Here is a 13356-nt window from a genome sequence, read left to right on the forward strand (position 1 = left end):
GACTTCAACCAGTGGCCACCCACCTCATGAGCTTGTCCTGACTTGGAGAGACAGCACATGTCTTGAGGATGCAGCTGCAGATATAACAGACCTGTCTGTGGCAGAGAGAGATGGTGGGGTGAGTGGGATTGGATTAGGGGGTACCATCTGCAGGGTGCCAATGGCATGCTGGCTCCCATGATGGGCTCAGATCTCTGTTCTGCCAGTCTCAAGCTGTGTGGCCGTGGGCCAGCTATTTAGCCCCTTCCTCGATTTTCCCATCTCTAAAGTGAGGGTAATGATAGTGTCTACTACATAGGCTGCTGTGTGTTAAGTGCATGGAACAGCTGGCGCATGGTGAGGCTGCTTCGGTGCTAGTGGCAATTCCTTGTGGCCCCTTCAGGGATCTCCCAGCTGCGCCTGGCAGGCAAGGGCCCCTTCAGGGTTTCCACACTACCCAGTGCCACGCTCAACCAGTCACCCTCTTACACCTGCTCCCAGGGCCCATGTGTGGCCTACTGCCCAGGGAGGAAAGGAATGCTGGCTCTGGGGTGGTGGTTATGAGGCTGGGGGCTCTGAAATGCCAGAAGCACGGCCTCTGGTGTGAGAGGAGAGGACAGGAGGAGGTGGGGTTCCAGAGTAGCAGAGACACTAAACAGGGAGATCCTCCCAGGGCTGAGCCGAGCACACCTGCTGGTCACCAAATGCCCAGGGTTGGGCATCAGAGACAGCCTCATATGGGCCAGAGCTCCTTAGCTCTGTGTCACAATGCCGAGGTGTCTTTCATTATCTCAGGGGCCATTGTGAAAACATCTGTGTGCCAGGAAGCCCTGCTGAGAAGGTGGAAGTAGGCGTCACAAAGTCAGAAATACTGATGGGTTTGGTTCCACTCTGGAGAGGCAGGTTGCGGGGGATGGATCTGGATACTGATTCTGGCTGCAGGACCAGCATGCCAGGGCCTTCAGAATCCTCCAATGGCTCATGGAGATGGACAGGTATGCTGACCCACTCGGGAGCACAGCTACCTCCCACAGGAAGGACCCTCTCCCAGGAAGAGGGCAGGGGATCAGTGCAGAGCAGCTCAACAGAACCTCCACAGTTTGCCTGGCAAGTGGTGCATTAGTGGCTGAGCTGGAAGCAGTGGCAGCCTGTGGTGTTCTAATGCCATTGTCAAAAGGTGTAGAGAGGCAGCACTTAGGGCGTGAGGTGCAGACTATCAGTTAATCTGACCTGTTAAGGATTCTCAGAAAAGCCCCGACTTAGGAAGGGGTGGAAATCGTGACCCCGGAGGAAGCCCAGGCCTGCAGCTAGCTACTGTGTGGCCTTGGACAAATTGCTTCAACTCTCTGGGTTTACCCTTCCTCTTGTTACAATAAGGACAACAACTACATAATGATAGCATTAACCACCCTGCAGCACTTACTATATTTGAGTGACTTTAGCACATTATCTCATGTAATCCTTATGACAACCCTATGAAATAGATATTATTATCCTCATTTTGCAGATGAGAAAATGAAAGTTCAAGGAGGTTAAGTAACGTGTTCAACACTCAACAAATAAGGACTTTAAACCCTGGAATGGCCAGTTCCAAAGCACCTGCTAAAACTCCCAGCTGGGATCCCTCTGGGCCAGTTCTGTGCTCCATCCTCAGCATGAAAAATTGAGAGAGGTTGCCTAGGTTCCTTTGCACTCCACCTCACCGCTGCTTGAGGGCTTGGGCTCTCGGCTTTGTGCACAGGGGATGGGCAGGGATGCCCCTAGTCCACCATCAGGCCCTGCATGACATGGAGCAGTAGGAGCCCTGTGGCCTCCACAACCCACACTGTTGCTTGCTCTTGCAGGCTCCAGAGGTCTTTTGACTTGTTTAAGAAGGGCTACTGATTGTCATCTATTTCTCACATCTCAGCAATAGCATGCTGGCTTGAGTTTAAACTGAGCCCTCCTTTGCAAAAGCTTAGTCCATACATTCTTTACACAGCAACTTCCTAATCATCCATTTAATAAAACAATAACTCCTATGAAAACCTCTACAAAGGGCCTTTTTGTCCAAGGCTCATTTAATGCTCACAGCCAACCAGCAGGGGATATTACTATTTTCATCATTTTGGTGGTCAATCGAGGCAGAAAGGTGACCAACAGCAGGCACTGCAGAGTCCTCTGTGGCTCCTTGATGACCAGATGGGTAGCCTTGGACAAGTCACCCATTTGTCGGAGCCTGTTTTTTTCTCATGTATAACCTGGAGGTAATTGTGGGGACTAAAAACAGAGTGGGTGTGCAATGCTTTGCACTGCTGCAGAGTAAGCACTCAAAACCAACAGCTTTTATTTTCTCTTTTTCAGGTCCGTTTTTTGTTTTTGTTTTTGTTTTTGTTTTTTTTTGAGACAGGGTCGCACTCTGTTGCCCAGGCTGGGTGCAGTGGTGCCAAATCCCAGCTCACAGCAGCCTTGATCTCTCAGGCTCAAGTGATCCTCCTGCCTCAGCCTCCCAAGTAGCTAGTATTACAAGTGGCACATCAGCATACCTGGCTAACTTTTTAAATTTTTTTATAAAGATGGGGTCCCACCATATTGCCCAGGCTGGTCTCAAACCAATTTTTAAAAATAGCCTTCATTTTTTAGAGTGGTTTTAGGTTCACAGCAAAATTAAGCAGAAAGTACAGAGTGATCCCAGATACTCCCTGCCCACACACGTGCATAGGGTCCTCCACTGTCAACAGCTCCAACCAGAGTGCTGCATTTCTTTCCATCAATGAACCTGCACTGACTTATCATTATCACCTGGATTCCACAGTTTACACTAGGATTCCCTCTTACAGTTGTGATTCTGTGGGTTTTGACAAGTGCATAATGACATGTATGTACCGTTGTAGTACGAGACGGCTTCAATGCCCTAAAATCCTCTGTTTTCTGTATAGTCATCCCTCCCTCTCCTCAAACCTCTGATAACCCCACTGATCATTTTCCTGTCTCCATAGTTTTGCCTTTTCCAGAATGTCATATCTTTGGACTCATATAGTATTTACTTTTCAGATTGGCTTCTTTCACTTACAGACATGCAGTTAAGTTTTTTCCATGTCTTTTTGTGGTTTCATGGCTCATATTTTTTTTTTGTAGCACTGAATAGTATTCCATTGTCTGGATATACCCCAGTTTATTTATTCAGCATCTACTGAGGGTCATCCTTGTAGCGTCAAAGTTTTAGCAACTGTGAATAAAGCTGCTATAAAATTGGTGTGCAGGTTTCTGTGTGGATGTACATTTTCAGTTCCTTTGGGTAAATACCAAGGAGCATAATTGCTGAGTCGCCTGGTAACAATATGTTTAATTTTGTGAAAAACCACCAAACTGTCTTCCAAAGTATTTGTTCTGTTTTGCATTCCCACTGGCAATGAATGAAACTTTATTTTATTTTATTTTTTGAGACAGGATTTTGCTTTGTCATCCAGACTGGGGTGCAGTGGCCCAAACATGGCTCACTGCAGCCTCAATCTCCTGGGCCCAAGTGATCCTCCTGCCTCTGTCCCCCAAGGAGCTGGGACTACAGGCACACACCACCATGCTCTGCTATTTTTTGTATTTTTTGTAGAGATGGGTTTTTGCCATGTTGCCCAGGCTGCTCTCAAACTCCTGAGCTCAACGATCTGGCAGCCTTGGCCTCCCAAAATGCTGGGATTACAGGTGTGGGCCACTGCACCCGGCCGAGACTTTTATTTTAAATCACAGATGAAAGTGACTTGCTTAAGATTACACAACTATTAGTTGGTAGAGCAGCACTTCTGGTTCCATACTCTGGGTAGTTTCTGTTTGACCACACTGTCCCCTCAGCTAGACAAGCCAATCCCATGCCCTTACAAACACTCCCACGTTTCCTCACCCTTGCTTTTGAGGCTTCATTCTTGGTGCAGAAGCTTCCTAAGGCATCCTTCTTCTGCTCCATGAAGGAAAGACTGTCATCCATCCAGGTCCTGTGTCTGAGAAGCTTGCGATGCTCTTGCAGTGCCCTGGCATGCGCAGGGGCCAATGTCCAGTTGTCCAAGCTTACCTGTGCCAAGAGAGGACCCGGGTGGCTCTGCAAGGCCCTCTTTCTAGTCAGAAGAGACCCGGCCAGCCCCAGAATCTGAGGAGTCACTGGAACGTCATCAGGGACTAGGAGAGGAAAAGGCCCCCATGGCGCTCCCCTCTCTCCAGATCCAAGCTCTTTCTTTCTTTGTCTCTTTTTGATGCAAAATTCACATAACATAAAAATTAACCATTTTAGGCCAGGCATGGTGGCTCATGCCTGTAATCCCAGCACTTTGGGAGACCAAGGTGGGTGAATGACATGAGGCCAGGAGTTTGAGACCAGCCTGGCCAACATGGAGAAAGCCCGTCTCTACAAAATAAATAAAAAACAACAAAATTGACCATTTTAAAGTGAACAATTCAGTGGCATTTAGCACATTCACGACGTCGTGCAGCTACCACTTTTATCTAGTTCCAACACTCTCATCACTCCAAAGAGAAACCCCATCGCTGTTAAGCAGCCAGTGTCGCTTTTCGCCCTCTTCCTAGCCCCGGACAGCCACCAATCTGTGTTCTGTCTCTTTGGGTTTACCCAGTCTGGTAATGGAATAAATGGAATCATACAACATGTGGCCTTTTGTGTCTGGGTCCAAGTTATTTTCCATTACTCCCCGAGGAAGGAGGAGGAGAAGGGACCTCTTCTGCCTTTGTCTCCCTCCCCGTCCCTTGTCCACCTTGCCCTGTGCGCCCACCAGCAGCACCTGTGGCTCAGCTCCTCCGTTCTATGCTATTTCCTATTTCTCTTTTTTATTTTTTGAAAAAGGGACTCACTCTGTTGCCCAGGCTGGAGTGCAGTGACGTGACCGTAGCTCTCTGCAGCCTCAACCTCCCAGGCTCAAGTGACACTCCCACCTCAGCCTCCTGAGTAGCTGGGACTACAGGCATGCACCACTATGGCCAACTAATTTTTAAAACTTGTTTTTTGTAGAGACAGAGTTTCGCCATGTTGCCCAGGCTGGTCTCGAATTCTTGGCCTCAAGTGATCCTCCTGCCTCTGCCTCCAAATGTGCTGGGATCACAGGCATGAGCCACCATACTCAGCCTCCTATTCCTTTTTTTTTTTTTTCAATTTTGTACATTTTTAATTCTAAATTTTCTCATTACACAAATAAAAAGTGAAGTAATAGCTGTTGAAATGTTGGCTCTATTAGCATAAAAAGAATTTGCAAACGGTTAAATATTTCCAATTTCATATCAATGTCATCAGTTGCTTTGAAGGAAAAAAACAGTTAATTCCAATAGTGTTTGATTTTTATTTTTCATCTAATTCATAACATCCTATTCCTTTTAATTACCCTTAGCAGAGTACTTTGAGGAGTCATAGATGCATTCAACAAATAGCCCATAGGCTAGCAGCGGGGAGAGACAGGTTAAGTGTCATTAAAACTGTGATAAGGCAACACTAGCAGTTTTACAGAGAGCCAGGGTACCCAGAGGAGAGACAACTAATTCAGCCTGGAGGTGAGGCTGGTGAGGGAAGACAATACGGAGGAGACAGATGCGGGGTGGGGGAGGGCGGGCCGGGTCTGTCTTGCTCACTGTTCCTCAGCACTCAGGGTAGTTCCTGGCAACGAGAACGGGGATGAGTGAACAAGTTAATGAATCAAGCAGGCAATCTATCAGCCAAGAGCTGAAGAATGAATAGGAGTTGTCTCTACCAGAAAAAATGGGTAGAGCATATCTGGAGACTTGCAGGCAAGAGGGTCAGCCCTTTTATTACACTGAGTGGTATTTCGGTCTAGATGAAGGTTGAAGAAGATGGGGGGTAAGGACAGAAGAAGTTGGGGCCAGATCATGCAGGGCCTTGGAAGCGACATAAAGGAGTTTGACTGAGTAAAAAGAGCGACCTGAGTAAAAAGAGGGACCACTGAAGGGTTTTGCGCAGATGTACGTTTTAGAAACACATCTGTCTAATCCAGGCTAGGGATAATGATGACCTAACGAGGCTCCCAGCAGACAGAACGTCATTCTTGCACTCGTGCTATTGGTGTTCTACTGGAAAACAGAGGTGTTTAATCAAAAATAACCATAAAAAAATTAATGAATTAATCATAAGGATGCAAGGTGCTCTGAGGGATGCTATGAGTCAAGAAAATCCTTCTCAAGACCAGGAGGGACTTTGAAATCAAAACTTGGGAGATGAACAGGAGTTGGCCAACACTGAAGCTTTTGGGAACGTCCTGAGCAACCTGTGGTGAAGGAAGTGAGAGAAGTCCAGGGTAGTTGCGGTGAAGAGTGTGAGGCTGGGAGACTGATCGGATGAGGCTGGGGCGATAAGTAGGGCTCAGACCAGAACGACCCTATTACACATTTTGGACTTACCCTAAGCAAAATAGGAAGTCCTTGATGATGTAAACAGGACCCTATTTTGAAAAATAGGATTAATTGCATTTCTCTTTTGCATTTCTGTGCATGTGACCTTCTTCCTGCTCAGCTCAAACATCTGCTTCCTTGGGGAAAGGGACTAGGATTATCAAAGAAAAAAATGGAGAGAAAGATAATGAATAGCTTCTGACATCCAAAATAAGATTTTTCAGCCAGACAATAGTCTCAAAAGACATTATTTTTAAAAGAAAAAAGATGTTCTGTTGTCTTTAGCTCCCTCTTTAAGATATCAAGAAGCCCTGACAGAATTAATCATGGGGCTTTACCTAAAGAAAAGAAGAGAAGAGAAACCCCTGACCTTTAGTCCAAAGGATGGCAAGGAGGAGGCCAGAGAGAAAGCAGGTGGGGAAGGAAGTCAGATATGCGTCCTAATCTTCTATCTTCCATTGGAAGTCCCGGAGGGTGAAGATGCCTTAGAAGAGAGAGCAACAGGCGGTCCTTTTAGGTCCCTGGGAAGAGATTTCCTTGAATATCTATCCAGAGGTCTTCACATCAAAGTAAACTTGGTGGTTTGGTGTGGTTAGTCACAGAGAGGGTTTGAACTTAACCTTCTCAAGCCACCCTGGGTTCCCATGTGGTGTGAAAATGATGTCTACGCTAGATCTTTAGCTGTGGTTTTTGCTTAAGAAACTGACTAGAAGCAAATAGATTGAAAACCTACCAAGCTTTTAAAGAAAATGTATAAAATTTTTTTTAAAAAGCAGTGAGTATGGTCTGTCATAACCTTAACAGTTAAATCCTAAAGCAATCCAGGGGCCCCAGAACCTGCAGCAGCAAGAAGTAGGCTGTGAATACCCGGGGAACCCACTCACCAATGCCCATATCGAGGGTGGCCATGGAGGTTAGTGAACCAGGAAGAACCTCCCAGAAGGAAGAGCCCAGAGACACAGACAATGAACAAAATAATTCTTCCCAGAGAGCAAATTTTTCCCCCAACCTCTGGCTCCAGACTTTCAGATAAGAGAAGAAAACCTTGTATGTTCAAGGTTCTGTTGATTTGGGTTTTCAGGCACAGGCGGCTGGATGGAATCCTAACGGAAGTACCTCTCCAATAGGCTTGGAGCAGGAGCCTGAAATAATCAGTTTGGTTTTAGGGACCCAGAACCTGCAGCAGCAGCAGGAAATAGCAGGCTGTGAACACTCATATCAGTTTGTTTTGGCTGCAAAGTGGGGACTGGAGATGACTGTGGTTGTCTGGATGAGAGATGAGAGGGGCTTATACTAGGATGGAGGCAGTGGAGCAGGATAGAACATTCACACGGGGAGCAGACAGGACTTGGGGGTGTCTGCATTGATATGAGGATTGAGCAAGAGATGAGAGTCAAGGACAGGGAGAGGAAAGTTAAAAACAAAAAAAGGCATTTCACAGAAAAAGTGGTTAGCAGTGCCAAATGCTGGGCAGTAATCAAAGATGATAAGGGCTGAGATGTGTCTGTGTAAGATTTTGTCACAAGGAAGTACAGAGGCTCAGGGCAGAGAGGGGAAGCCAGACTTCAGTGGGCTGACAGAAGAGTGGCAGTGAGGAAGTGGATGCAGTAAGTAAACATAACTTCACAAGACTCTCAGCTGTGAAGCTGAAATGCGAGTGGGGCCAAGGTCGGTTTTTGTCATGTTTAAGATGGATGATACTTGATCACATTTAATGCTGATGGGAAAGGGCCCTTGAAAAGACAGACGTCAACCACAAAATAAGAATAGGAGGAAGCTGGTGGAAGAGGGTCCCTGAGAAGAAGGAGCACAGCGGGGACCCAGAGCTGGGCGAAGGGAGGGGCTTGGGGGCAGGAGGGGCCCTTCTCTGTCAAATCAGGAGAAGGAGGGAAGGTGGGAGACAGATGGCAGCGATGGGAGATGGAGGAGATGCCCTCTGATGGCCTCCATTTTCTGTGAGGTGGAAGGTGACATCGTCTGTAGAAAGTGAGGGGGCTGGGGGGCCTGAGAAGAGGGGAGCCCCTCTGGGGAACAAGAGAACACTGGCCGGGAAAACACAGAGGGCTCAGGACCAGGGCAGGGTGGAAACATGACGTGATGGTGGCACCCATCTGCACGTCCTCCAGCTCCTAGCATTAAATGCCTAAAACCGAACTCAGGACCTGGGCCTCCTGCCCCCGACCCAGCTCCTCCTCTTGCCTCCCAGTTTTTATTCCTGGAACCAGACCTCTCAGACTCGGCTTCCCCAGGAACGTCCTTCTGACATCACTGCTAGTGCGGACTCTTGCGGGGCCTCCTTCCTCCCCCCGCCCACCTTTCCTGCACACCTGCAGCAATAACCTCTCTAGAGTGGGACTGTGGCTGTGTCACCCCCCTCCGTGCAGCTGCCCCATTTGCAGCTTCCAATACCTAGAAATAAATCTCTCATTTCTTCTTACTTTTGGGGTCTGTTTAAATGCCACTGATTCTGGAAAGCCCTTTCTAACCATCCCCCAGACTAGGGAAAGTCCTCTTGGTACCTGCCCCCATGGTGCCTTATACATCTCTCTGAGACACTCGTGAACCTGTAATTACTTATTCTACAATGGCCAGTGGCCAGGACAATGGCCTGGGGTGGGGGTGGGGGCCCTAAGGCTTCCTTGTCCCCTCTGTCTTCCTGGAGCCGAGAACAGTGCCTAGCACAAATAGGCACTCAATAAAAGGCGTTGATAGACTGACTACAGAAAGGTTCAAGCCTGCCTCAGGTTGGCAGCTTAAATTTCCAACATCCCCAATCAGCCCATGCTCAGGACATCCAGGCCTCCTGCACAGCCCCCAAAGCCAACCCATGTTCTCTTCCCCTTGTGTTAGATTGTTCCCTTGGCCAGGCACGCTTGCTGTCTTCTTTATCCATTTTTTTTTTTTTTTTTTTTTTGAGGCAGGGTGTCACTTTACTGTCCAGGCTGGAATGCAGTGGCATTATCACAATTCACTGCAGCCTCCACCTCCTGGGCTCAAGCGGTCCTCCCACCTCAGCCTCCTGAGTAGCTGGGATCACAGGTGTATGCAACCATGCCCAGCTAATTTTTTAAGTTTTTATAGAGACGAGGTCTTGTCGTGTTACCCAGGCTGGTCTTGAACTCCTGGCCTCAAGTGATCCACCTGCCTTGGGCCTCCTGAAGTGCTGGGATTACAGTGTGAGCCACCGTGCCCGGCTCCACTCCATCTTACCCATAGCCATCCCACTTTCAGGCTCCAATTTAGGATCCTCTCCTCCATGGAATTGTCTCTGAAATCCCCCCACCTGCCACAGGCCAAAATGTCTGTGCTCCTTCTCCTTCCACTCCAACCAGATTGCAACCTCCTTGAGGGCAGCTTCTAGTTTTTAGTTCATTGCTATTTCCAATGAAAACATTTGACTGTGAAATAAAGAGACACCTCATTTCTAACATTGGCATCAACAGTGTCTTATAGAACTGTGTCCCAAGAGTGCCTTTGGCAGTGTCATGCACTTAGTAGGAACACAAAAATATTTTTTAATGAATATTTTCTCCCTCATCCCTGTAAGAATATAATGATGACAGTCTCCAACTGCACACTAATTTTTTAAAATGCGGTTCTCTTATGTTTACAACACAAGGTGTCTGTTTTTATCAGTGAATGAAGTCTGTCTTTTCAGATTTATTCCATCTTTGAGAAACAAATGCATGCCATTTGCACTGGATCAAGGTAGTAACTGTACTTGCCAGTGGAACAGACACACCACTGTGTAAGAAAAAAGGAATTTCTGGCTGGGTGCAGTAGCTAACCCCTGTAATCCCAGCACTTTGGGAGGCCGAGGCAGGTGGATCACTGGAGATCAGGAGTTCGAGACCAGCCTGGCCAACATGGTGAAACCCCATCTTTACTAAAAATACAAAAATTAGCTGGGCTTGGTGGTGCATGCCTGTAGTCCCAGCTACTCGGGAGGCTGAGGCAGAAGAATCACATGAAGCCAGGAGGCAGAGGTTGCAGTGAGCCAAGATTGTGCCACTGCACTCTAGCCCAAACAATAGAGCGAGTCTCCATCTCAAAAATAAATAAAAGAAAAAGAAAAAAAAGAGAGAATTTCTAATGGAGTTGAGATTTTCCAACACATCCAGCAACATTTGTCTCTTGGGTTACTGAATGAGACCATTTATATAAAGGCACACGAAAAGGTTACGAAGTATGGAAATAAAGGGGAAACAGTACCACTAGTCTCTATTAGTTTATTTTCTGTACTAATGTTTCATGATTCTTTTTTAGTTCAGAAAATAGAGTCACTGAGATTCTCAGAAATACTACCTAAATATAAATCCATAGAGACAGAAAGCAGATTGGTGGTTGCCAGGGGTGGGGGAGGGAGGACTGGGGAGTAGTAGCTTAATGGGTTTGGGGTTTTCTTTCTGGGTGATGAAAATATTTTGCAACTAGACAGAGGTGGCAGTTGTATTATACAACATCGTGAAGGTAATAAATGCCACTGAATTGTTCACTCTAAAATGGTTCATTTTCTTCTATATGAATTCCACCACAAAACAAAGATATGTCACCTATATAATACTGAATAGTTTCCAAAGGTCCTGAGGGACAAGGCAGCGTTATGCTCTGAAATAGCGGCAGATCTGAAGGCCCCACAGCAGCCTGTACTTTGCCTTTGGAGAAAGAAGGGGGGTCCCCCGTGTCTAACCAGGGCCCTGTCCTCACAGTGCCCTCAGAGACATTCAGCCGAATGCCACTGCAGTCCAGGCCACTGCAGAGTGTTTGTGTTTTGGTTTGTTTTCCCCTTGGGCTTACAGAAGGACTTGTGAAGGTGTTTAGTTTGATTAAGGACTTCCCACTTCCAGAGGTGGAGCCTGAAGAAGGTTCTATTTTTTTTCTTCAAGTGAGTGGAACTTTCCAGGGACAACAACTCACAGGCTATGGATAGACTACGGATGCACTTCACTGTGGCCTCTACTCATGAGGGGCTTAATGGAGGAGGAGGAGGAGGATCTGCCCAATGGGCAGTCATGGGGTATAGTCCCTCTCCACTCCAGGAAGGTTTGGCAAAGGCAGAAGCTGACTGCAAAGACTGGATGGGTTGGGTGCAATGGCTCACGCCTGTAATCCCAGCACTTTGGGAGGCCAAGACGAGTGGATCACCTGAGGTCAGGAGTTCAAGACCAGCCTGGACAACATGATGAAACTCCGTCTCTACTAAAAATACAAAAAATTAGCTGAGCGTGGTGGTGGGCGCCTGTAATCCCAGCTACTTGGGAGGCTGAGGCAGGAGAATCGCTTGAACCCGGGAGGCAGAGGTTGCAATAAGCCAAGATCACACCACGGCACGCTAGCCTAGGCAACAAGAGCAAAACTCTGTCTCAAAAAAAAAAAACCCGAAAAAACAAAAAAATCAAAGAAGGCTGGATGGACTTGTCCTAACAGCTCACAGTGTCTCAGGAAACAGTCCTTTAGTTGTCTCATCAGGTGTAAGAACAGCATCCTAGACCAGGTACACAGTTGGCCCTGAAGGCCATCAGACCTGTGTGAGGGCCTGGCAGGGCCCTGTGGCCAGCAGGGGCTGAGCTACCCATGTACAAGTATCCCATTCACCCTTTAAACACACAGGCCAAAAGGAAAATCGCACTCTTCATTTCAAACATGGCACTGGAGCCCAGAGCCCAGTGGCTTCACCTTAATCAAGTTGCCTCCATCAACACTGTCACAAAGGTCTATGATTTCAACTACTTAAGTTTCCCTCTGACTTGAGCCCTTCACTTCTTTTCATATGCCCTCACACATACATGGTCTCGTTGCTCAACATGTTGGAAAATATCAGCTCCAGGAGAAATTCCTTTTCCCTTACATAGTGGCGGGCCTAATGAACACAGAAAGCCTGGAGACTGGGTTGTGTTCACTTGGGGAACTCTAGGTCCAGCAAAAGGGGATGGTCCCAGGGATCCCTCACCAAGACAGCTTTCCTGGGGAAGCAGATTGTGCTTAATCCTCAAAACTGCAAATTTGTTGGAAATGTCATCAAGAGTTAACCATTACCCCAGGTCACTGAACTGGTTTGGGCCGAGGCAGCCTAGAATGACAGGTGACTGCAACATTCCCCCAACAGACCGTCTTAGGTTGAGAACCCAGTAGAGGTCGCCCCTTACTTTTTTTCCTCCATAAGAGACTGAAAAACTGTCTGGATGCTTTGAAAACATTTACAGCTGCTCAGAGAAGCTTCTGACTCCATCTAATAAGCCCCTGGCAGCCATCAACCTCTCTAATTGCCATATGGGTGAAGAGGTGGGAATTTAAATAAACAGTGGATTTTGAAGATGAACAATGTTATGGAAGGGCCTAGGCATGACAGCCAAGCATCAAAGCATGAGCACATGTGTCTCTCTTGACAACATCATCCCCAAAGCTCAGAGAAGCTGGATGTGGACCTCCCGAGCATCTGCCTCCTTGGCATTTATACCACAAGGAAACATACCAGTTACTCAAGAAAGTACAGGTAGCACTGAAACCCTCCAGATTCCTTCTGGTTCCTTGTCTACTCAGGCAGAAGAGGTCATTACAAGGCCCAATGCTACGACTCTGAGTGGCCCTGTTCCCTAATGCCCCTGGCTCACATAAAAGGAAAACGAGGCCATGTGCGGTGGCTCACGCCTGTAATCCCAGCACTTTGGGAGGCTGAGTCGGGTGGATCACTTCAGGTCAGGAGTTCGAGACCAGCCTGGCCAACATGAGGAAACCCTGTCTCTACTAAAATTACAAAAATTACCCAGGTGTGGTGGTGCACACCTGTAATCCCAGCTACTCGGGAGGCTGAGGCAGGAGAATCAGTTGAACCCAAGTGGCAGAGGTTGCAGTGAGCCAAGATCATGCCACAGCACTCCAGCCTGGGCAACAGAGTGAAACTCCATCTCAAAAAAAAAAAAAAAAAAAAGGAAAAGGAAGGCATATTGTTATTCCTCTTAAGTAGGTACTCTTCTATATTATATATTATATATAAAATAA

At 47.2% G+C, this 13356-nt stretch overlaps 1 long non-coding RNA gene across 1 annotated transcript; it reads left to right on the forward strand.

The window, feature by feature from the left end:
* Positions 1-808: 808 nt before the first annotated feature.
* On the forward strand, positions 809-3216 carry LOC129143102 (uncharacterized). The gene is made up of 2 exons (XR_008546205.1): positions 809-974; positions 1487-3216. It is a non-coding gene; the product is annotated as an uncharacterized LOC129143102 (long non-coding RNA).
* Positions 3217-13356: the final 10140 nt, after the last annotated feature.

The sequence above is a fragment of the Pan troglodytes genome, chromosome 12, assembly GCF_028858775.2.
Source record: "Pan troglodytes isolate AG18354 chromosome 12, NHGRI_mPanTro3-v2.0_pri, whole genome shotgun sequence".
NCBI lineage: Eukaryota > Metazoa > Chordata > Mammalia > Primates > Hominidae > Pan > Pan troglodytes.